Below are 26,024 nucleotides of genomic sequence, written 5' to 3'. Positions count from 1 at the left end.
CCTGGATGTTGCTGCCAATTTTAAAAAGGGAGGGTTTCAAGATTCAAGATCATTTAATGTCATTTCCATTACAGAAATGTAAAGGAGGACAAACTAATTGTTACTCTAGATCCAACGTAGCACAAAAAAATACACAATGAATCTCCTAAAGTCCAATAAAATGACTAAATCTTACAATGCAGATCAATATTGATGAACCAGAATGACCATTTGGAAATGATGACAATAAAAAGAGTTTAAATGAAATGTAGTTGATATTTTTTTTCTGCACACGCGCTTGTGAAGAGCAATGCACTTAAATGTCTCGAGGGAACTCCGGAGCGTTAATCAGCAGTCCTGAGGAAGGGTCTTGGCCTGAAATGTTAACCGTATATTCCTATCCATTTACAAGGAGCGCTGCTGCAAGAAAGCAGCACAATCGTCAAGGACTCTGCACCATCCAGGCCTTATCTTCCTCTTGCTTCCACCGTTTGGCATGAGATACAGGAACCTTAGGTCCTACACCAACCGGAACAGGTATTACACTTCAACCATCGGGCTCTGGAACCACCGCAAATAACTTCACTCACCTCAACACTGATTTCACAATCTATTGTCTCACTTTCAAGGACTCTTCAACTCGTGGTCTCAGTATTATTATTATTTTCTATTTTAACTTGCACAGTTTTTCTGCTTTTGCACATTGGTTGTTTGTCAGTCTCTTTTAATTTATAGATTTTTCATAAATTTTATTGTATTTCTTCATTTTCCTGTAAATGCCTGTTAAAAAAAACAAATCTCAAGGGTTGTGTATGGTGACATAACTGTATAGGTACCTTGATGGTAAATTTACTTTGACTTAGACTTTCCATAGGGGCTGCCTGACCTGCTGAATTACTCCAGCATTCTGAGCGTTGCTGAGAATTTCCAGCATCTGCAGATTTTCTCATTTGTGATCTGTAGACTATCTTCTGTTTAAGATTTACTGCATTTAATTGGGTGTTCAAGTTCTGATATCTCATCTTAATTTTGATGTTGTGACTTTGCATCCTATTTTAAATGGTGTCCTGGCTAATTTGTTCTCTATGCTCAACTACACTTCTCAGCTCTATTCCAATTACAGGTGCTTTACTTTTTCAGTTCCAGATGCCTTGCCTAACACTGTGCCTGAACTGACAGTTAGGAATGTGATGTTTCTTCGGAGGGTACCGCTACAGGAAACGACCAACATTGCCGCAAAGCTCAGGTCACTGATATGAATTGCACATTCAAATTTATTTTCTATTGATTTTGTGATACAATGTGGAGTAGGCCCTTCTGGTCCTTTGAGCCGCACCACCCCAGCAACCTCTGACAACCCAGATTTAACCCTAACCTAATCATGGGACAACTTACAGTGACCAACCAGCCTACCTGATGCATCTTTGAACTGTGAGAGAAAACCAGGGTACTTGGGGGAAAATCCACGCAATCCACAGTGAGAACATACAGATACTCAAGTCAAGTCGAGTCACTTTTACTGTCAGTTCAACCGTAACTGCTGGTACAGTACACAGTAAAAATGAAACGTTTCTCCAGGAACCTGGTGCTACATGAAACAACACAAAACTACATTAGACCAGACCTACACGGGACTACATAAAGTGCACAAAACAGTGCAAGACAGTACAATAATTAATAAACAAGACAATAGGCACTGTAAAGGACAAATTACAATATAATAATAATTCCTTGCCATGACAGAATGGCAGCACAGACACGATGGGCCGAGTGGACTAATTCTGCTCCTATGTATTATGGTTTTAAGGTCTTGCCTGAATTGAACTCTGAGTTCTGGAAGCATTTTTTAAAAAATCATACAGAACATTTTATTCACATCTACCAGTCATACTGATGATTGAGCAGAATTCCCCTTTCAGTCAATTGGGTCTGCTCCATCATTCCATCATGGCTGATTTATAAGCCCTCTCAAAGCCATTCTGCACTCTCCCTGTAACATTTGACACCCTTATTAATAAGAGCCTATCAGCTTTTGTTTTAATATACCCAGTGACTCAGCTTCCACTGCCACCTGTGGCAGTGAATTCCACAGAGTCACCATCTATTGACTAAAGGGAAGCCCTTCTATTCTGAGGCTATGCCCTCTGGTGCTAGACCTCCCCATTGTAGGTAACATCTTCTCAATGTCCACTCTATTTAAGCCTTTCAATATTCGATAGGTTTCATTAAGATCCTACCTCATTCTTCTAAACTCCATACATGAGTCATGAAAATTGTTTGGGGCATGACAGGAATCTTCACAGTCTTTTCCCTTCCCCTGTTCCAGGTATTCAACAGGAATTCTCCACTTCAGTATAGACTGTGTTGCAGACAAGCATTGCTTCAACATCTAATTGAAACCATTGCAGAGTGTTCGGTAAACACAAGAGATTTAGCAGGTTCTGGAAGTCCTGATCAACATACACAAAATGGCTGGAGGAACTCAGCAGGTCAGGAAGCATCTATGGAAATGACTGAACAGTTGACGTTTCAGGCTGAGACCCTTCATCAGGTGAGATGGCTGTTCACTTTCTAGAGCCTGAGAGGTTTATTGCTAACCTTAGCTTTCTAGTACATCTGTATGTCTGTTCTGAAGGCTCAGAGTTGTTTGTGCCAAAGTTAAACTTCCAGCAAGCATTCCTTGCTCAGCTTCTTGTAAGCAAGAAACAGTCTTCAGATCTTAATATAAATTGCAAGCAGTAAATTTTCTGATGTTAAAAGGGCACCTGGGCTAGCTGCTAAGAGCTGTGGTTTGCAATGTCAGGTGACCACGAGTCTTCTTGTCAGCATTAGCCTAATGCAACACAATGGGCTATGTTAATTAACCTAGATTACAACTACAACTAAATTATTTGTACCATTGTCCTTGGAAACTCTTAGACCATCTGTGTAAATTACTTTGTCCCAGCAAAGGTATCGAGAAAAGATCTCATGCATGTGATGTCATCTAGTAGCAAAACAGTATAATTGTTAGAAAAAATTGGGATTGAAAGGAATGCTAAGGAGCATGACAGAAAGAAGACCTAGAATTCATTCCACAGCCTTCATTTTCTGCAACAGACGACTCATTTGTCTGCAACTTGTTAATATGTTCTTTCAGTCTGTAAGAATTTGTAAGAGAAGTTTGAATAGGTACGTGTATAGTAGGAGTATGGAGGGCTGTGGTTCCAGTGCAGGCTGATGGGAGTAGGCAGCTTGAATGGTTCAGCATGAACTAGATGGGCTGAAGGGCCTGTATTTGTGCTGTACTTCTCTATGACTCTAATTGTACCTGTCCTTTGTTGTTTGTAAATCTTCTGTACTTCAGAAATCTTTTATAAATCAAGAATCTTCTGTGAGAGTTGAATATGTATTAACAATTTGTCTAAACTTATATGTCGATCATAAAAATAAAATTAAACTGTATTTAAGCTACTTTTTGAGCTGGAACTATCTGCTTCTTGAGAAAGAAGATGGATCCAACACTCAAGCAATGGGATTTGGCAGCTAACCCTCACCACAGCGACAAGACAGGGAAGTAAGAGTAGGTTAACATGGTGCTATTACCTCCTGAGTGTGAGGGTACTTGTATCAGATAGGGCTTAAAATTCTCTTTTGAATTTAGGGCTTTGCAGACAGGGAACCGAATTGCATCGCACAAGACCCTTCATCAGCAGAGCATTAGGCCATGCTGGTTCTGGGCGCACTCCAGAAGCCACCTCATTTCAAACTGGCAGGGTCTGTTCTCTTGGGCTTGAGGGGCTGCCATCAGGGCTTGTGGCGAGTGACATCTGCCCTGCCTGCCTCTGAGCCCCTTCCACCACTCAAGGTCCCGGTCAGTCCCATGACATGGCCCAGTGCTGAGCCTGGTGCCACTCCCGTAGCCACGGTTGTCATCTGTGCCATCAGGCCAGCATGCTGAGGACTGGATGGGTGTAGATAGAACAGCAGCTGGAGAGGGTTGAGCTGCAGGAGCTGCTTTGGACGGAGCAAGGCAGCTCACTTGTCTGGGGCCTCCAGCGATCCTGACTTAGGCCACATGCTTTCCACATTGTGAAGGTTAAAAGTGTCCTTGCATCTGTTAATCTTTTTCTGATTCCCTCAGATGGCAAATAACATCTTTATAATATGTCGGTAAAGATTCCGACTGTGAGATAACTGCACAGTAAAATAAGGTAAACAGAATTCTAATTGATAGTATGGGTGGAATGCTTATGACGGCTTTATTCTCAGAAATACACTTTATTTACAAACATTTGCATGTTAAAGCCAAAACTTTCATTATGCAAATAATAACATCTGAACACACACTGCCTTCTGTGGACTTTGACTAAGAACGTTTCAGCATAATTTTCAAATTCCCTTCTGTCTAGTTTTAAAATGGGGTTGAATGTGAAACCTTCAGAAAGGCAAGATTTCATACGGAAAATCAAAATGCATTGTTATGGAACGTTGGGACAGGTCATCTTGGACTCACCACTTCGGTTAACTATTGACTCTGGGACATTGGCACTGTCCGCCGAGCTCTTCATGGACAAACCTCCTCCAATTTCCAAGTCTTTAGGCCGTAATATCTGCCTGTTGGGCCTGCTTCATGTTAATCCAACACAAGTACAGTTGTCTGACTGGAATGAGTGGGAAGAAACAGTTTAAGGGAGTACTGAGACCAGACGTTTCAATGTATGTGTGATAAATAAATCCGAATCTGAAATCTGCTAGTTTCTTTTCTGTTTAAAGTCCATTAATTTACATCTATTTAACAAATCTTAAGCATGTGCATAAGCTTTTATCTTAGCTTATAAAAAATCTTAAATTTAACTTAGGTGAGATGCAATGGTGCAGTTGTTAGAGACACTGCCTCACGGAGCCAGAGATTCAGATTGAATCTTGACTTGCATTGCTGTCTGTGTGGAGTTTGCATGTTCATGTGACTGCATGTATCTCCCCCAGGTGCTCTGCTTTCTTCCCAATAGTTTGTGTGTTAGTAAAGAGACAATGAACTCATGAACACTCATTTGTTCGTTATGTGCCGTGTCGTATAATGTAGGCGATTACGGTCTTTCCATTATCATGATCATTCTTGGCAAATTTTCCTACAGAAGTGGTTTGCCATTGCCTTCTTCTGGGCAGTGTCTTTACAAGACGGGTGACCCAAGCCATTATCAATACTCTTCAGACATTGTCAGCCTGGCACCAGTGGTCACATAACGAGGACTTGTGATACGCACCAGCTGCTCATAGGACCATCCACCACCAGCTCCCATGGCCTCACATGACCCTGATCAGGGGGTTAAGGAGGTGCTACACATTGCACAAGGGTGACCTGCAAGGAAAGAGTGCCTTACACCCCCATTTGATCGAGACGAATCTCTACCCCACCACCCACAACACTACCTCTATTTTGCTCTCATATATATATATATAATTTATTTAGTAGTAATTCTACACTATATACAGGTATACCACCCCAGAGAGGCCACATGAGTGACAACAGTACAGTACCACTGGTTTGTAGGAATGTAATAGAACAGTGCTGAAACATTGACTACGAATGTAAAAATGAAAAGCTATTGTTCAGTTTATTCTTGTCTATTTTTATTAAGAGTAGATTATTTTGATAATGAAAAAATATTTCTATATTCCTTATTTTTAATTTATAGTATTTTTAAGTCTTGCACACAACAAATTTTGTGACCTACGGTACGGTGCAAAAGTCTTATGCATATATATATATATAGGTTGCTTGAGATTTTTGCACAGTACTATAGTCACTTTATGTATTGCACGGTACTGCTGCCAGAAAAAAAAACAATTTCATGAGATATGTAAGTGTTGATAAACCTGATTCCGGTATGGGTCTCTATTGTGGCTGAGAGTGGGAAGGGGGCAAGGAGAGGGGAATCGTAGTTGGGAAAAGGGAAGGGAGAGGGGAAGGAATGGGAAGCACCAGAGAGAACTTCTGTAATGATCAATAAACCAATAAACTCAGGACGTACCCTCTTCTCCTCTAGGAGCCTGATCCGGACATTCCCTCTTCTCCCCTCTCCCATCAGACGGAAGGTACAAAGTCCTGATTGTGCATACCATCAGCCTCCAGGACAGCTTCTGTCCCACTGTTGTCAAATTCTAGAATGGACCTCTTGTATGATGAACTTGACCCTCGTCCTCACAATCTTCATTGTTTACGTGCGCCTTATCTGTAGCTTTTACACTTTCTTCTGCACTGTTGTTGCTTTATCTTGTAACTTGTCATGGTTTGATTTGTATGAACAGTATACAAACACCAGACAAGCTTTTTCCTGGTACATAGAACATAGAAGAGTACAGCACAGGAACAGGCCCTTCGACCCACAATGTTGTGCTGGACCAGCTAAAAAGCAAATCAAAAACACCCAAACACTAATCCCTCCTACCTACACAATTTCCATGTCCCTCCATCTTCCTCTCATCCACATTTCCATCAAAACATCTCATGTATTTGCCTCTACCACCATACCAGGCAGTGTATTCCAGGCATCCACCTCTCTCTGGTAAAAAACTTACAACTCACATTGACTTCGAACCTACCCCCTCTCACCTTCAATACATGCCCCCTGTTATTAGACATCGCAACCCTGGGAAACAGATACTCTCTGCCCACTCTATCTATGCCCCTCATAACCTTGTAAACCTCTATCAGATCTCCCCTCAGCCTCCACCACTGCAGAGAAATCGACCCAGGATTGTGCAGCCTCTCATGATAGCACATGCCCTCTCAACCTGATAAACCTGCTCTGCATCTTATTCAAAGCCCCAATATCCTTGCTGGTTGGCATGGAGATGGTGGGTTGGAAGTTTTCTTTCTGTGTGAGATGTGGCTCAATGACTGACTAAAAAATATACAATATTATTTTTATTTATCCACTGAATGTTAACTCTTGTTGCCTTTGCCGAATTTCTCCAAAGCCAAGGAGGCAGTTAAGAATCAATCAGATTGATAATGGTCTTCAACCTGAGATGTTAACTTTGCTTCCATCTCTCCACAGGTAATGCTTGAGCTTGTGAGTGTTTCTAGCCGTTTCAGTTTTTATCTCAGATTTTCAGCACTGGCACTGTTCGCATTTTCAAGAGCTAAGCACCGATCAGGTTGCATCTCTGGGCCCAGAAACAGAATAATCAGTTTGGAGCAACGTGCACAAAATGCAGGAGGAACTCAGCAGCTCAAGCAACATCTATGGAGGGGAATAGACAGTTGATGGCTTTGGCCAAATCTATTTTTTTTAATTCACAGAGTGCACTGTGGATTAGGAAAAACAGTCAAGATAAGGAGGTAGAAAAGCAAAATATGGAAATCCAAAATAATAGCGATAATGGTGAAATTAGGCTAAACATTGTAAGCATCGAGGACATCTTCAAAAAGTGATGCTTTAGAAAGTAGCTTCGGTCATTAAGGACCACACCACTACATGCACTCTTCTCCTTATGACTATTAGGGTGGAGGTACAGAAGCCTGAAGCCAAACAGTCAATGCTTTAGGAACAGTGTTTTCCCTTCCTCCATCCGATTTCTGAATGGTCCATGAACTACCCCTCACTACTTTCCCTTTCTTCTTTAGTTTTTTATATATATTTCTTATTGTAACTTATAGTATCCTTTATATATTGCACTGCACTGCTACCATAAGACAGAGTTCATGATGTATGTTAATGATAATAACTCTGATTCTGATAAATGACATTGCATTTATGTATATTGCATAAATATTGTTATTAAGCTAAGTGTCATATTTAAACTTATATATGATTACCTACAGAGTTGTATAAAATTATTTTAAGATAACAAAGGAAAACTGTGCATACTATATTTATATATTTACAGATGTATATCTATGGTTTCCTCCTATAATGACCTGGATCTGGGCTGTACCCTCCAAACATCCGGACCTGCCTCTCGGTTTTTTTTTGCACTACCTTACTTTCCCTTTTCTATTTACTATTTATGATTTATAATATAAATTTTTAATAATTACTATTGATTTGTACTCCAGGGTGCGCGAAGCGCAGAATCAAATATCGCTGTGATGATTGTATGCTCTAGTATTAATTCTTAGGCGACAATAAAGTATATAAAGTAATCTAAAGACGTACCAGTTAGGGTTAGTAAGTTGTGGGTATGCTATCTTGGGGCCAAAAGCATGGTGTTCCTTGCAGCTGCCCCCAGCACCACCTTGCACTGTGTTGGTCGTTGATCAGAATCAGATTTAATATTACTGGCATATGTCATGAAATTTGTTGTTTTTGCTGCAGAGGCACAATGGAGTACCCAATAATAAAATATAAATTGCAGTAACTATAAAGTACGCATATATATATATATAATAGGTAATATATAATACTACAATTAAATTAAGTAAGTAGTGCAAAAATAGAATAAAAAAGTAATGAAGTAGTGTTCATGGGTTCAATGTCCATTCAGAAATTGGATGGCAGAGGAGAAAAAGCTGTTCCTGAATCATTGAGTGTGTGTCTTCAGGCTTACCTATCTCTGTATCCTTTGGTGTTTTGATGTACATGTGAAAAATAAAACTTTTTAAATAAAGAACTGTATTTCTTTTCTGTTTTATTCTTGATTAAATTTCCCTTCGAAGAAAGATTTAATTCTGAGATATCAGGTTTAATGTAGTGCCGTGATAAACAACCACCATCTCTGAGCCCATTTCACACCTCTCCTGTAATGTCCTGCAGGACTTAGAATAAGATAACCAATTTGAGTGAGGTCATGTTGGCTGAATAGAGATCCCATGCACAGTTCCCATCAAAAGCAATCAAGCTGATCTTCAAATAAAATTTGAGTAAAATTAATGTTCTAGAATGCCACCTGATTAAGCTGCTTTGTGGAAAATTTTACTTTCAGTTAAATGCAAATTAACTCAAAGGAAACGTGGGCAACAAAGCACATTTGTATATTGGCACAAATCTGAACACATTGTGTGCTTAGTTTACTGTTATCATTCCAAATGGAAATTTGTGACCATAAACGTTGTCCGACTTTTCCTCTGGATAGAAAACAAATCTGCTTGGAGGTGATGGATTTCAACGGCAATGAGATTCCAGCTGCAACAGCAAATTTCATTTAGAAGGCGCCTTCAACGACCGCGGGATGAATCCAGAGTTTTCAGTTCAGCCCACTGAATCGGAATCAGGTTTATTATCACTGACACAAGCATGTTGCAAAAATTGTTGTTGTTATGTCTTTTGCAAAGGCACAAAAATTACAAACTAAATCATACAAGACAGAAAAAATAATAAAGTCGTGTTCATGGATTCATAGACTGTTCAGAAATCTGATAGCAGAGGGGAAGAAGCTATTGCTGAATCATTAAGTGTGGGTCTTCAGGCTCCTCCCATACTTCCTCCCTGATGGTAGTATTGAGAAGAGGGCATGGGCCTGGATGGTAAGGGTTCTCAGTGACTGGTGCTGTATTCTTGAGGATGTCCTTGATGGTGGGGAGGGTTTGTGCCCGTGATGGAGTTGGCTGAGGCTACAACCCTCCACTGCCTCTTGCAATACTATGTTTTGGAGCCTACATTCCAGGCAGAATGGTCTCCACCATACATCTGTAAAAACCTGCAACAGGCTTTGGTGATATACCAAATCCCGCCAAGTGTGATTGAGCATGATATCTTGTGAGGCCAAGCCCACAGAGTCCACAAACACTGGAATACCTTCTCACTACATTTGTAGCTCACCCTTTTCAAACCTTTCCACCAATCCCTGCGTTCCCTTCCAAAAAGTCCAGATTTGCACTGGAAGCATCAGAGCCAAGGGGATTTTTCACTCTGATAAAAGTCATAGAAACTTTGAATCATAAGAGTCACAGTATACAAACTTTGACCCAACTTGTCTGTGCTAACTGTGGTGTTTATCTGAGCTAGTCTCATTTGCCTGCACTTGATCCATATACTGCTCACCCTATCCTACTCATTCTGTATACCTGCCAAAATGTCTTTTAAACATTGTAATTGTGAAGGGGGTGGGGTGGTGGGATGGAGATATATCTCTCCCAAAGGAGTAGCACCTGCTTAGCCTTCTGATCAGGGTCACGTGAAGCCATGGGACCAGGTGGTGGTTGGTCATATAAGCAGCAGGTGTATATCACAAGTCCTGGTTATGCCAGGCAGACAATCTCTGAAGTGTAATGATAATGGCTGGGGTCACACATCTTGAAAAGGCACTGCCCAGAAGAAGGCAATGGCAAACCACTTTTGTAGAAAAATTTGCCTAGAACAATCATGGAAAGACCACGAGCACCACGTCATATGACATGGCACATAACGAATGAACAAATTGCATCCACCTCTGCAACTTCCTTTAGCAATTCCTTCCATATAATCACCACTCTTTGCGTGAAAAAGTTGCCCCTCAGATTCCTATGAAATCTACCCCCTTTCAATTTAAACCTACGTTCTCTAACTTTACACTCACTTTGGTATAAACTCCTGTGCAGTAATACACAGCAGCAGCTGGAACTCCCAGCCTTTGATTTGCTCTTGCAGCCATTGTGTTATGTGGCTGGTCTATTTAAACTTATGATCACTGGGTGTCGCGACTGGGAGGACTTGGCGAGGCAATATATTGAGTATTATCAGGAGTCGGTTAAATTCTCACTTGCTGGCGTGAATGATATTTGCCATCTCTCCACTCAAACCTGTCTTATCAAGGTCTTGTGTGTGATGGCATTAACTTCAATCTACTGTATGGTTTTCTTCTAAACTCCTGTGAGTAGGCCCAGAACCTCATCTGTTAACCATTCCATTCCTAGGAAGATTCTTATAAACCTTCTCTGTCCCCTGTCCAATGCTTTTGCATCCTTTCAGATATGAGGCCCAAAACAGCACACAGTACTCCAAATGTGGTCAGACCAAGGCCTTATAAAGTTTCAGCATCATGTTCTTGCTTTAAGATTAGAGTCCTCTTGAAATGAATGTTACTTTGCTTCTCACATATCCTTGCCAGGTCCTTGCTGTGCAGTGGCTGGTGCATTCCCTGTAGATGTTTCACTGGCTACAACTCTGTGAGACAAAGAGCAGACAGAAAAGCAAAGATGCACCCAGGAGCAAATACTCGAAACCTGGCTACCTTTTGCGAATTACAGCTAACTCTAGGTCAAACCTCATGGTCTGTCAATCTCTGGTGATCAGACAGATGTGTTGAGGTGTTTGGTACACAGTAGAACAGTCAGCGAAAGACTATATTGTAACGTACGACTAATCCTGAAACACACATGCCAGAGTTGCAAGTTATCAGCCTCATTTGGGCTTTGGGTAATGCTTTGCACAGTAAAACTGAACCTATGTTTTTTTTTTGTAATTTATTTTTTATTGAAGTTCATCATCAAACAAAACTTTCCATAAAATGTATTTCAGATACTGTACATATATATTATATAGTAATATTTGTCACAAATCTCCACATAATATTTATCTGAGGTATACACTTATAGAAAGGAGAGGAAAGAAAGAACAATCAAAAGAAGAAAACTATGTAAAAAGTAGGGAGTGATTTTTTTTACAACACATTCATTGATTTGTGAGAGTAAAATCAGGCCTATGAGGTGTTATGTAGTTATACCATTTTTCCCAGTATGAATCAAATTGTTCCAACTTATGATTAACAGATGCTCTTATCTTCTCCATTTTGTAAATGTCCATTGTAATTTCCATCCATACTTTTAGAGTTGGGCTCTCCTGTGATAACCATTTCCTGGTAAGGGTCTTTTTACCAGCCATCAGCAGTATATTCATTAAATATTTATCTCTTTTCAACCATTCTTGAGGTATATACCCAAAATATATGGTCTTACTTTCTAAGGGTATTTCACAATCCTGAGTAGCTAGGACAGATTTTGAGATTAAACAAAAGGCCCCCATTTCTTAGCAATTTAAAAAATTTACTTTAAGGAGAGTTTTATTTGTCACATGTGCATTGAAACATCAAAACATATTCTGAAATGTGTTATTTGCTCCATTGACCAACACGGGCAGAGGATGTGCTGGGGGCAGCCCATAAGTGTTGCCATGCTTCCAGCACTAACATAGCATACTCAGTATTTACTAATCCTAACCTTAACCTGTATGTTTTAGGAAAATGGGAGGAAACCAAAGCACCCTTAGGAAACCCATATGGTCACGGGGAGAACATACAAACTCCTTACAGATGACGGCAGAAATTGAACCACGATGGCTGATCACTGGTGCTGTAACGTGTTGTGGTGACTTCTACACTACCGTGCTATTCAGTTTTCAATCAATAAAGTACTGTACATCAATTTAAGAGTACAGTGGAGATCCACAAGGAGATTACTAATTATACATATTAGAAGTATATGGGTCTTGAAAGAGCGAGTCATGGAAATGGAGATTCAGGTGAGCACATTGGGTCTTTATTCATTGGACCATAGGGAAAAGAGGGGTCAACTTATAAAGCGTTTAGAACCATGAGAGGCAGAGATAGGTGAATGCAAACAATCCCTTACCCAGGGTTCGGGAATCATGAACAATAAGATGTAGGTTTAGGGTGACAGTGCAGAGATTTGTTAGGAACCTGAGGGCCAACCATTTCACCTAGAGGACGGTCAGTTTAAGGAATGAACTGCTGGGTTGAGCTAGGTATATTAATAACATTAAGAAGGAACACGCACAAAATGCTCGGGGATCTTAGCAGGTCAGGCAATATCTATGGAAATGAATAAACAGTTGATGTTTCGGGCCGATACCCTTCATCAGGACTGAGAAGGAAGGGGGAAGATGCCAGAATAAAAGAAGTGGGAGGAGGGGAAGGAGGCTAGCTAGAGGGTGATAGGTGAAGCCAGGTGGGTGGGAAGGGTCAAGGGCTGGAGAAGAAAGAATCTGATAGAAGAGGAGAGTGGACCTTAGGAAAAAAAGGAAGGAGGAGTGGATCCAGGGGGCAGTAATAGGCAGGAGAGAAGAAGTAAAATGTCAGAGTGGGGAATAAAGGAAGGGGGGAGGGAGGAATTTGTTTACTGGAAGAAGAAATTGATATTCATGTCATTAGGTTGGAAGGTACCCAGAGGGACTATAAGGTGTTGCTCCTTCACCCTGAGGCTGGCCTCATCTTGGCACAAGAGGAAGCCATGGATTGGCATGTAGGAATGGGAATGGGAATTGGAAATAAATGGTTTGGCCATCGGGAAGTCCCAATGTGGTGGACGGTGCGGAGGTATTCAATAAGGGATATTGGACTACCACAGGCCAATGGAACTAGCTTAGATGGGCATCTTAGTCAGCATTGACCTGTTGGGCTGAATGGCCTGTTTTCATGCTGTATAGTTCTATGACTCAATGACTCTATCTCAATTAACAAGAGCATGGTAAGCACCCGTATCAAATAATGTATATTTTAATTGTTTTGATTAATAGACCGTGTTGACCATGACAACGCTCCTGTGAAATGGAGTAACAGCATAATTCATGCTTTTCTGAGAGAATAAAGAGAATCTCACTTAGTATTTCACCTGGATATCAGCACATCCCCAGCAATGCAGCATCCCCTCTGAAAGGCATTAAAGTGTCAGCTAAGTGTCTCGACTGGCACTTGGACCCACAACTGATTGATTCGGAGAGAAAACTGTTCCCTAAAGGCTCAGAGCTAGCTAAAAGACCATAAGATATAAGAGCAGAACTAGGCCATTCAGCCCATCGAGTCTACTCCACCATTCCATCATGGTTGATTTATTTTCTCTCTCAATCCCATTCTCCTGCCTTCTCCCTGTAACCTTTGACACCCTTACTATTCAAGAATGTATTAAATTCTGCTTTAAATATACCCGGTGATTTGGCATTTATAGCTGTGTGTAGGAATTCATTCTGCAGGTTCACCAGTCTGGCTAAAGAAATTCCTCCTCATCTCTGGTCTAAATGGCCATTCTTCTGTTCTAACGCTGCACCCTCTGGTTGTGGAGTCTCCCACTTTTGGAAACATTCTACCTAGGCTGTTCAACAGTCAGTTGGTTTCAATGAGATCTCCCTTCGTCCTTCTAAACTCCAGCATGCACAGACCCAGGCCTATCAATTTCAATATCAAATTAAACTTTACGCATCATAAAAAAATTTACAAGAATAAACCATATAATACCATTTCATTCTTACGTTCATAGTTAGTGCTTTAAGTAGAGCTCTGTTACTTCCCTTAAAACTAATAGGACCGTTCTACTTATGTGGCCCCTTAGGGTGATCCACTACTGCGATAAACGAGGGACTTCCTCACCCAGCCCAGCCCCTCTCTGTCCAGTGGCAGAAGAACACAATACAGTGGTCCTTCCTCACCGAGCTCTTGTGGTGGCTGTACCCGGTCTGAGTTCATTTCTCACCATGTACTGCTGAAGCCTGGACTATGCCAGTCAGCAGCATTCCTCCACGGGCATCTTGATGTGCTGGCTGACCCGGAGCAATCAAACACTCCTCATGCGTTATTCATTCTTGGAATTAGTCTTGTAAACCTCTTCTGGGCCCTCTTTAAGGGCAGCTCATCCATTCTTAAATATGGAGCACAAAACTGATCGCAAATGAGCTAACGCTAAGCCCCTATTTCTTCTGTGCAGCCCAGACCATATTTCAGGGAAGAAAGGGAGAAAGACAGAGACTATGAAAATCCCTTGTCAGTGCGTTGAGGAAATAATTGACTATTCTGTATAAGGTTAGTTAGAGTGGAGGAATTTATGGACTGATATTGGTCTGAATGATGTCTGGCCCCCTAAGGATTAAATTACAAAGAGAGATTATAATAACTCTGGCTGTACTCATTGAAATTTAATAAGTTAATGGCTGATAAATTTTCAATATATAATAGAGAACTAATAAGAGTGGATAGGGAGAACATTTTCTGCTGGTTCAGGAGTTTAGGGAGCAAAGTCAAAAGTTTTGAACCAGGTCTTTCCAAAGTGAATTTAGGAAACACTTCGACTTGAAGCAGATGGGAGATATAAAAATAAAATCTTTTCCACTATATTACTGGGTCTGTTGTTAATTTTAAATCTGAGAAAGCTCGGTCTAAGTTAAATAATTCTATCATGAGACATGAGAGAAATTGGATATGTGGACTTAGGTTACAGATCAGTCACAGAAAGGTGCAAAAATGTGAATGGGCAGAATGGCCTCATCCTGTTCCTAATTGCCCAGTATTAGCAGGATTAATTTGTATGGACTTTACTGACTGCCTGGATTCCGTCATTTCCTTTGGAAAAGCGAGAACATTAGCCTGACATGTCAGGAATACAGATCCAAATGCAAGAGATTCTCTTTTTATTTATGATTTTGTTCTTGCTGAAGCATTCCCTATTGAGACTTCCTTTTCATGAAAAATTGAAAGTCAGGGCCTTTGGAATGGGAAGCAAATTATTGGAACTTCTTCTGTACACTGTCAGAGTCTACAGTGGAAATGGCAATAATTTGCACTTCACCCATGGATCTATTTATCTTTCTGACTGTGGGTGTCTGTACCACACAACATTCTCTGGCAAAGAAGGCAGACAGGGACCTATGCTAAACCTCAGGATGATTCATTTGTCAATTTTCCCAGGCTTTTAGAAATAATAGGCATCTTCTAACTTCTATGCTGGAAGCAAAATTTACCATAAAACCTGGTGTACTGGTTGAACTGGGTATCGCGGCCATATCTTGTGCTTCTTTTGAATGAGAAACAACTGATGCAAAGGGTCACTGTTAAGAGTAAAAGTAATTGGCCAAAGCCAAATGAAAATTGTATGAAAAGAAAACTAATACTAAGTAATGGAAATATGCTTAAGGAATGACAGAGAAACACATAGATTGACTTTCAATAACCTTGTTCCTATTTGCTCTACAGAAAGAGACCACTGGTTCTCCAGGTGGAATTCCATTAGTCCCATCTCTTTACTTCCATCTATCTCTGTAGCTTATTCTTTCTCACACAGGGCCATCAATTCCCTTTCACTCTTTATTGTACACTGAGAGATTATTGAAAGTGACCAATTAACCTACTAGCACATAGAGTCACAGAGTCTTAGAAAAGTACAGCACAGAAACAGGCCCTATGGCCCATCAAGGCTGTGCTGAACCATTTCACCCGCCTACTTCCATCAACCTGCATCGGGACCACAGCCCTCCATACCCCTACCACCCATATCACCCAATCAAGCTTCTCTTAAACGTTGAAATCGAGCTTGCATGCAGTTCGCTCCACACTCTTATGTAAAAATCTTTGGTTTGTAGGAGGGAGTCCATGTATTCCTGGAGAGAATGTGCAACCTCCATACTATAGAGCAAGTTTTGGAGTAAATCTTCCTCTCAACAAGGACAATATGTTCTTTTGCCGACAGGGTACGCACAATGCACCAGGTGTTGCCTAGCCAGGGCTTTCTAACAGCTGTCGCAAGAACTCGCTCCTCTGAATGTAAAGTTCAGCTTTCCAGGAAGGAATTGATTATTTCGTACATCTGCTTTCAACATTTTCGTGACCCACAAATATATAACTCCAAGGTATCCAACATGGCCAGAATGCTGAAACAAATGGCAAGCAAGATCAAGTTCTAGTTCATTGTTGTCATAAGCATACACGCACAGAGGATAAATGTCATTAAGATGGACTTCATTACAACAGCAGCACAATACATTACAAGCGGAGAATATAATTACCATACACTTAAATTAACATTAATTACACAAAACGTGTACATGTGCAAAGAAACAATAAGCAATGATGCATTGATAGAGAAAAACATATCCTGAGACTTGGAAGAGAATATATGTGACAAATTATTAGATTTATAGATGATATTAAGGTTGCTGTCATACTGAAAAATGTCTCAGGTTACAACAGGATCTAGATCAATTGGGACAATTGGCGAGGAGACTTAGCCCAGACAAGTATGAATTGATGTCAACAAGGAAGTTAAACAAGGCTGGGACAGTAAATAGCAACACCCTGAGGAGTGCTGAACAATGAATCCTTGGGGTAGAAATATATAAAAGTGGTGACACAGGTAGGTTAGATTAGATTAGAAAAAACATAGAAAAACTACAGCACAATACAGGCCCTTCGGCCCACAATGCTGTACCGAACACATACTTAATTTACAAATTACCTAGGGTTACCCATAGCCTTCTATTTTTCTAAGCTCCATGTACCTATCCAAGAGTCTCTTAAAAGACCCTATCATATTCGCCTCCACCACTGTCGCCGGCAGCCTACATCATGCATTCACCACTCTCTGCCGTAAAAAACTTACCCCTGACATCTCCTCTGTACTTACGTTCAAGCACCTTAAAACTGTGCCCTCTTGTGATCGTCATTACAGCCCTGGAAAAAGCCTCTGACTATCCACACCATCAATGCCTCTCATCATCTTATACACCTCTATCAGGTCACCTCTCATCCTCCGTCGCTCCAAGGAGAAAGGGCCAAGTTCACTCAACCTAATCTCATAAGGCATGCTCCCCAATCCAGGCAACATCCTTGTAAATCTCCTTTGCACCCTTTCTATAGTTTCCACATCCTTCCTGTAGTGATGTGACCGAAACTGAGCACAGTACTCCAAGTAGGGTCTGACCAGGGTCCTATACAGCTGTAACATTACCTCTTGGCTATTGAACTCAATCCCTCAGTTGATGAAGGTCAATGCACCATATGCCTTCTTAACCACTGAGTCAACCTGAGCAGCAGCCTTGAGTGTCCTATGGACTCGGACCCCAAAATCCCTCTGATCCTCCACACTGCCAAGAGTCTTACCATTAATAATATATTCTGTCATCATATTTGACCTACTAAAGTGAACCACCTCACACTTATTTGGATTGAACTCCATCTGGCGCTTCTCAGCTCAGTTTTGCATCTTATCGATGTTCCGCTGTAACCTCTGACAGCCCTCCACAATATCCACAACACCCACAAACTTTGTGTCATCAGCAAATTTACTAACCCATCCCTCCACTTCCTCATCCAGGTCATTTATAAAAATCATGAAGAGAAGTGGTCCCAGAACAGATCCTTGAGGCACACCACTGGTCACTGGCCTCCACGCAGGATATGACCCATCTACAACCACTCTTTGCCTTCTGTGGGCAAGCCAATTCTGGATCCACAAAGCAATGTCCCCTTGGATCCCATCCCTCCTTGTCTTCTCAATAAGCCTTGCATGGGGTACCTTATCAAATGCCTTGCTGAAATCCATATACGCTACATCTACTGCTCTACCTTCATCAATGTGTTTAGTCACATCCTCAAAAATTCAATCAGGCTCGTAAGGCACGACCTGCCTTTGACAAAGCCATGCTGAGTACTCCTCATCATATTATGCCTCAACAAATATTCATAAGCCCTGCCTCTCAGGACTTTTTCCATCAACTTACCAACCACTGAAGTAAGACTCACTGGTTTATAATTTCCTGGGCTACCTCTACTCCCCTTCTTGAATAAGGGAACAACATCTGCAACCCTTCAATTCTCCGGAACCTCCCCCGTCCCCATTGATGATGCAAAGATTATTGTCAGAGGCTCAGCAATCTGCTCTCTCACCTCCCGCAGTAGCCTGGGGTACATCTCATCTGGTCCCGGCGACTTATTCAACTTGACGCTTTCCAAAAGCTCCAGCACATCCTCTTTCTTAATGTCTATATGCTCAAGCTTTTTAATCCACTCTAAGTCATCCCTACAATCATCAAGATCCTTTTCTGTAGTGGATACTGGAGCAAAGATTATATAAGATTAGTTTTAATTGTCAGGTGAAAATCAAAACATTGAAACATATAGTGATAGGAATGTTGTTTCCATCAAGGTAAATCAGCAAGGATTGTACTGGGCAGCCTGCAAGTGTGGCCACAATTTTGGCGCCAATAGCTCACTAACACTAACCATACATCTTTGGAAAGTGGGAGGAAATCAGAGAAAACCCAGACAGCGACAGGAAATGAATCCATATCTGAGTCCTGATGAAGGGTCTCGGCCCAAAATGTCGACTGTTCAGTTATTTCCTGACCTGCTGAGTCCCTCCAGCATTTTATGTGTGCTGCTCCAGATCTGAGATTGCTGGCACAGTAAAGTGATTGGCTGACTGCTATGCTATCTGTTATATATTGTAACTCCAAAACATAAAACTAGTTGAAAGGAAAACAGGGGAGATGGGAGAGGACTGTTCATTTTACTTTAAGTGTGGTGCACGCATATGACGCAGTGGGTGATGATGTATGCCATTCACGTACTTTATATATATAATCATAATGAATTATTTAAACAACAAAAATGCTTAATCAAACAATATGCAGTATTTACAATATTACTCAAATAGAATTGATATATTAAATACCCAACACTCTTCCCTGCTTAGCTATAAACTTCAATTCAATATATATAGTATACTACATAGACATGTACAGCATAATAAATTTTAAACTGACTCATTCAGGCTGAAAGATTCAATCACTGTCGAGGATTTCTTACTCTTGTGGGATAACGTCTTTCCTGACAAGAGGTAGTCATTCTGCTTGGCAGGAGTGACTTGTGGCCGTGAAAGCAATCTCAGGATCCACAGTGGTCATTGTAGGAGTTGATTCTGAGGCTGCAGGAAGACGTTCTGACAGCTCTGAACACCTTTCTTCTGCTTTTCTCGGCTTTCCTCTCTGGAACTACTTCGATCTTTTCTTCCCTCCTGGCTCTGGCTTCTTTCTCTCTCTTTATCCTGCTCTTTTTCTTTCTCACATTCCTTCTCTCTTTTATATCTTTCTCTTTCTTGTTCATGTTACTTCTCTCTATGTCTTCTCTCCTTTTCAAATTGTCTTTCTTTTTCCCATCTTCCCTTTACAGTATTTCTGAGTTTGTTAATTTCTTCAGAAATTAGGTATCATTTATCCTCTTCCATTTCTTTTCCTTTTTATTCTTTATAGGAGGTGCATCTTGATCTTGGGAAGATGTATTTATATCAATGGTGTATTCTCTTATTAATATTTCTATTGCTCCCTTTATGATCTCCTCTTGGTTACCTCATCCTCAACATCATGTACTGAATCCTTTGTTTTCATATCTCTATTGACCCCTTTCCTCTTGGCCTTCCATTCATCCAGGTGGGCTTTGGTCTTTGCATCTACTTTTACAAGCAGCTTTTTGTGTCCCACTTAAAGTTCATACATGCAGAGGAGATTCTGGTTCTTTATGCTCACAAAAGTCAAATGCTTGCAACTTTCTTGATTCTCTTTGAACTCTTTTCCAGCTTAAAACCAAGCCACATTTTGCAAGTAGCTGCCCGATTAACATATCAGAAGCTTTCTCAGATATAATGCCTACAAAAACTTTTGTAATCGGACCACCACTTTTGTCACTTTCATGGTTCCTCTGAGCAGCATGGTCCTCCCTTGGTCCAATACGGTATCCAACCAGAGGCAAAGAGGTCGGCACCAACACCTGTCTGCCCTCTTTTGGGCAAGGGTTCATGATGTACAGCATGGAGACTGTTGTGGCATCATCCAGTGCCTTTCTTAATTTGCTTTAAGTTGACCCTTTTAGAGGGGATGTGGCATACAAATGGCGGATGCATCTCCAATCAAGTTATGTTTTTTCAGCCAACGATGCCCCCACTATGATGGCCCTTCTGATTTTACCACATACAAGCCAAATGTGACTTGATGACAATTACAAATATCATTCCCCCAGGAGTTATCTTTTCTCCAGTATATGTTCTTAGTTGGATATCTGCAGCCTTCAGATCAGTATCATTGAAATGCCATTCAAACTCATTTTGCTGAATGTCTGAAACAGCCAAGCCCATATCCAATTCCATTTTAATTAATTTTCCATTAACTTCTTGTGTAAGCCATATTGCTTTTCTATTGTTAGTTTTCACATTGTAAATCTCAAGGCTAATCAGTCCTGTGTCACTCTCATCATTATTAGATTCTTCATCAAGAGCATGCAAATTAGAGCTCTTTTGAAACTGCAACTTGACATATATCTTTATCTCTTCCCTGTGCTGTCTGACATGCTGTTTGCATGAGTCCTGCTTTGTTGCAATTTCTGCAAGGTTCTGTATTGGTCTGGTGTATGTGAGCAGTAACACAATGGTAGCACAATTTGTTCAGCCAGTCTGTTTTCTGTTTTAGTTTTGCACATGCTCACTTTCATTCCATACTGTAACTTAATTGCATCTCTGTCTGCTGTTTTTATTGATACAGCTATATTTCGACTGCTGTTTTAAATATAAGTTGTGCTTCATTAGGAGATGTTTTTGAATGCTTTCCTGGAATATTCCACAAACAAAACAATTTCCCTGTACATCATCGAGCCCAATATTCAACTGGCAATGCTAGGACAATCCCTTCAATTCAGTACATAAGCTGAAATGGACTTCTCTTCCTTTTGATTTTGCGTATGAAATCTGAAGTATTCTGCAATCAACAACAGTTTTGGTTATAAATATAGTTGCATTACTTTCATGATATCAGCAAATCTCATTCTGGCTGGTTTGATTAGAGCAGTTGGACTTCTATGCCTTTAAATCCAATACACTCAGCAAAATTTGCACTCACTTTTGACTGGCTAGTTTGCTTCAAAATGCTGTTCAATTTGCTCAGTATACAATATCCAGTTATCCATGGTGGAATTGAATACCTCTATCTTTTTGATGTATCCAGCCATTTCTGCTTTTTCTAAAATTTATGATTATTATCACTCGGTACCCACTGTTCATGAACCCATGAATTTCTCCATTTTCTGCCTTTTTTTAAACTCGACTGTGTCTGTCCCTTCAAAAGAAGCACGTGCTGTGCAGCTTTATTTAAATTGACTATTTCTTGCAGCACTTCAACAAGTAGGTATTCATCTCAGGTTCATTTAAAATTTCCTCACCACCAAAGCATGAAACTAATTGAAAGGAAAACAATCAAGCTGATAGATAACTTATGTACGTTCGTTTTTACTTTAAGTGAGGGGCATGCATATGACAGTGTTCTGCTGATGTATGCCATTCGTACATATAACCATAGTGAATTATTTAAGCAACTACAAACACATAATCAAGCAATATGTTTACAATATTGCTCAAATATTATTGATACATTAAATACACAACACTACCATGCTACTTCAGATCGGCTGGATGGTATGCTTGCATTTTTTGCCCAAAGCATTGAATTTAAGAACTTGGATGTCATGTTCCAGTTGTACCAGTTGTCAGTGAGGCTTCATTTTGAGTATAGTGTACAATTCTGGTTGCTACTTGACAGTGAGATTGTGATAAAGATAGTTATGATGCAGGAAAGGGGTACAGAAATGTGCCTGGACTGGAGACCTTGATTTATAGGAAAGGATTGGATCAGCTAGGACTTTTTTCCCCCAGAGTGAAAGTGGTTGAGAGATGACCTTACAGCAATTTACAAAATTATGAGTGGCATGGATAGAATAGATGGCCAGAGTCTTTTTCCTCAAGATGGAAAAGTCTAAGGTAATAGTTACAGAGGGCTAACTGCAGTGAACTCAGCTATATCACGGACATCACAGTGGCCTGGGAGCATCTTGTCAGTTCCTATAATGGCTTTCATCTACCCACAAATACTAGATATTCAGATCAACTACAATACTTGAGTTAACAACTCAAGCTCTAAAAGAAAAAGAGAAAGAAGCTGGTAAAAGAACAAAAAGAACATGGTGCATTTTATTACCTCAGCAGGTTCCAATGTACTTTGTGTCCAGGGAAGCATGTTTTTGCACAATAGAAGAAACATGGCAGCCAATTTACACACAAGGCACGATACTGTGTAAGAGACTTAGGCACATATATATAGCTAGGGAGTCTAAGACTTGTACTGTTCTGTATTTGTCAATGTGGAGCAGAGAGTGAGTTTGTAAATCTGGTGGGAGCTAAGAATGTCGGGAATGGTGAGGGTCAAGCGCTGCGGAAGGGGATGTAGGGTAGGTGGCAGAGAAGGAGTGCCAGAGATGTGGGAGGTGGGGGGGGCGGGTGCAGACGCATCCAACCCTGAGACTCACATATGTCATGAAACCTGTTTTTTTCATGTGGCAGCAGTAAAATGCATGTATAAGAAACATAGAAACATAGAAACATAGAAAATAGGTGCAGGAGTAGGCCATTCGGCCCTTCGAGCCTGCACCGCCATTCATTATGATCATGGCTGATCATCCAACTCAGACCCAGCCTTCCCTCCATACCCCCTGACCCCTGTAGCCACAAGGGCCATATCTAACTTCCTTTTAAACATAGCTAATGAACTGGCGTCAACAGTTTGTTGTGGCAGAGAATTCCACAGATTCACCACTCTCTGTGTGAAGAAGTTTTTCCTAATCTCGGTCCTAAAAGGCTTCCCCTCTATCCTCAAACTGTGACCCCTCGTTCTGGACCTCCCCAACATCGGGAACAATCTTCCCGCATCTAGCCTGTCCAATCCCTTTAGGATCTTATACGTTTCAATCAGATCCCCCCTCAATCTTCTAAATTCCAACGAGTACAAGCCCAGTTCATCCAGTCTTTCTTCATATGAAAGACCTGCTATCCCAGGAATCAATCTGGTGAACCTTCTTTGTACTCCCTCTATGGCAAAGATGTCTTTCCTCAGATTAGGGGACCAAAACTGCACACAATACTCCAGGTGTGGTCTCACCAAGGCCTTGTACAACTGCAGTAGTACCTCCCTGCTCCTGTACTCGAATCCTCTCGCTATAAATGCCAGCATACCGTTCGCCTTTTTCACCGCCTGCTGTACCTGCATGCCCACTTTCAATGACTGGTGTATAATGACACCCAGGTCTCGTTGCACCTCCCCTTTTCCTAATCGGCCACCATTCAGATAATAATCTGTTTTCCCATTTTTGCCACCAAAGTGGATAACTTCACATTTATCCACATTAAATTGCATCTGCCATGAGTTTGCCCACTCACCCAACCTATCCAAGTCACCCTGCATCCTCTTAGCATCCTCCTCACTGCTAACACTGCCACCCAGCTTCGTGTCATCCGCAAACTTGGAGATGCTGCATTTAATTCCCTCATCCAAGTCATTAATATATATTGTAAACAACTGGGGTCCCAGCACTGAGCCTTGCGGTACCCCACTAGTCACCGCCTGCCATTCTGAAAAGGTCCCGTTTATTCCCACTCTTTGCTTCCTGTCTGCTAACCAATTCTCCACCCACACCAATACCTTACCCCCAATACCGTGTGCTTTAAGTTTGCACACTAATCTCCTGTGTGGGACCTTGTCAAAAGCCTTTTGAAAATCCAAATATACCACATCCACTGGTTCTCCCCTATCCACTCTACTAGTTACATCCTCAAAAAATTCTATGAGATTCGTCAGACATGATTTTCCTTTCACAAATCCATGCTGACTTTGTCCAATCATTTCACCGCTTTCCAAATGTGCTGTTATCACATCCTTGATAACTGACTCCAGCAGTTTCCCCACCACCGACGTTAGGCTAACCGGCCTATAATTCCCCGGTTTCTCTCTCCCTCCTTTTTTAAAAAGTGGGGTTACATTAGCCACCCTCCAATCCTCAGGAACTAGTCCAGAATCTAACGAGTTTTGAAAAATTATCACTAATGCATCCACTATTTCTTGGGCTACTTCCTTAAGTGCTTAAGGGTTTGCACAGTACTGTGTGTGTGTGTGTATATATACTATATATCTGTGCATGTGTATATGTATGTGTGTGTATATATATATTACATACATACATACATACACCAGTGATATTAAACCTGACCTGAAGCTTCTACAAATACCAATATTATAATGAGAAAATACCATTCCTTAGTGAGGTTAGCTCAGAGATGAATTTTGGCTAAAATATTTTATGTGTCCTCCCAAGAGGGGACTCAGGGCCTCAAATTTAATGTCTCCACCGAAAGATGAATATTAACCCAACATGGTTGTGACATTCTTTGCAGGGGTTTTCCATGTTCCAAAAACAAGGGAGCTGACCCCTATATCTCTGTAAGGGCATTTATTTTGGATCAAGGAACACATTCTTAAAAAGCCAGAATAGGTGGAGTGATTGTTCCATGAAATAGCAATAGTATTTTGATAAAAAGTAATAACCATGACGAATGAAGGCTCTACTTACAGGTAAAATACATGTTTCCAGATGAATACATACTCTTTATTCTATAAACACCTGGAAGTAATTCTCCAGGTCTGGGATCAATTGTCTCTTACTTCTATTTAAGAGATATTAAAAAGGGACAGAAGTGTAATCTAATGGAAAGAAGGACAAAATAATGAAAGAAATTAGTAATACTGTTAATTTTTATTATTCCAGGCAAAATTAGGAGACAACAAGGAACACACATTATGATCCATAAAAAAGTAAGGATTCAAAGGGGAGCTTCACAACACCATTCCATTCAAATCTGTGGTATCCTAAGAGACTGTAACAATCTCTTCTTTACTTCTATTTGTCCTGACTTAACCCATGACCTAAAGATGAACCAAGAATTCTGACCAAGAATGGCCAGGAGGCCCATCTCATATCCTAAACCAAATTTGAAACAATGGGGAAAAAGTGAACGCTGATAATTAGAAACCGCAGGTTCATGCTGTCAGTACTTAATAGGCAAGTCAGTGAAAAAAAAAGATTCAACCCTCATATGTTGGGGTTGGCATAAAACCCATTTAGTCATCACATCTAACTGACAATTGGAAACAAACCCCAGCCTATTAGGCAATTAACCTACAGAATGTTCTTAAGACCCTTCTTCAGAGATATCATGTGGTCATCAGATGAGCAAAAACGAAACAAAAAGTTAAAGTATTCATTGTTGTTGTACAAGACTGATGGTGAACCTTTGACCCTTTGTTAATATGTAATGAAATTGTCTCATTGTGTTTGTTAAACAAATGCATTGACCCATTGGTTCTTTCAAAGGTTCTTTATACTTACCAAGCATGTAATGGACCTAAAAGGGTTTATAACGGTAATGCTCCCATGAAAATTTCACCATGGAATTTATCAGAGACCTACACACGAGGTTGGTAGGCTGTCCCTTAAGT

The sequence above is a fragment of the Mobula hypostoma genome, chromosome 11, assembly GCF_963921235.1.
Source record: "Mobula hypostoma chromosome 11, sMobHyp1.1, whole genome shotgun sequence".
Classification (NCBI taxonomy): Eukaryota; Metazoa; Chordata; class Chondrichthyes; order Myliobatiformes; family Myliobatidae; genus Mobula; species Mobula hypostoma.
The sequence above is the reverse complement of the archived record's forward strand: the minus strand, read 5'-3'. Positions refer to the sequence as shown.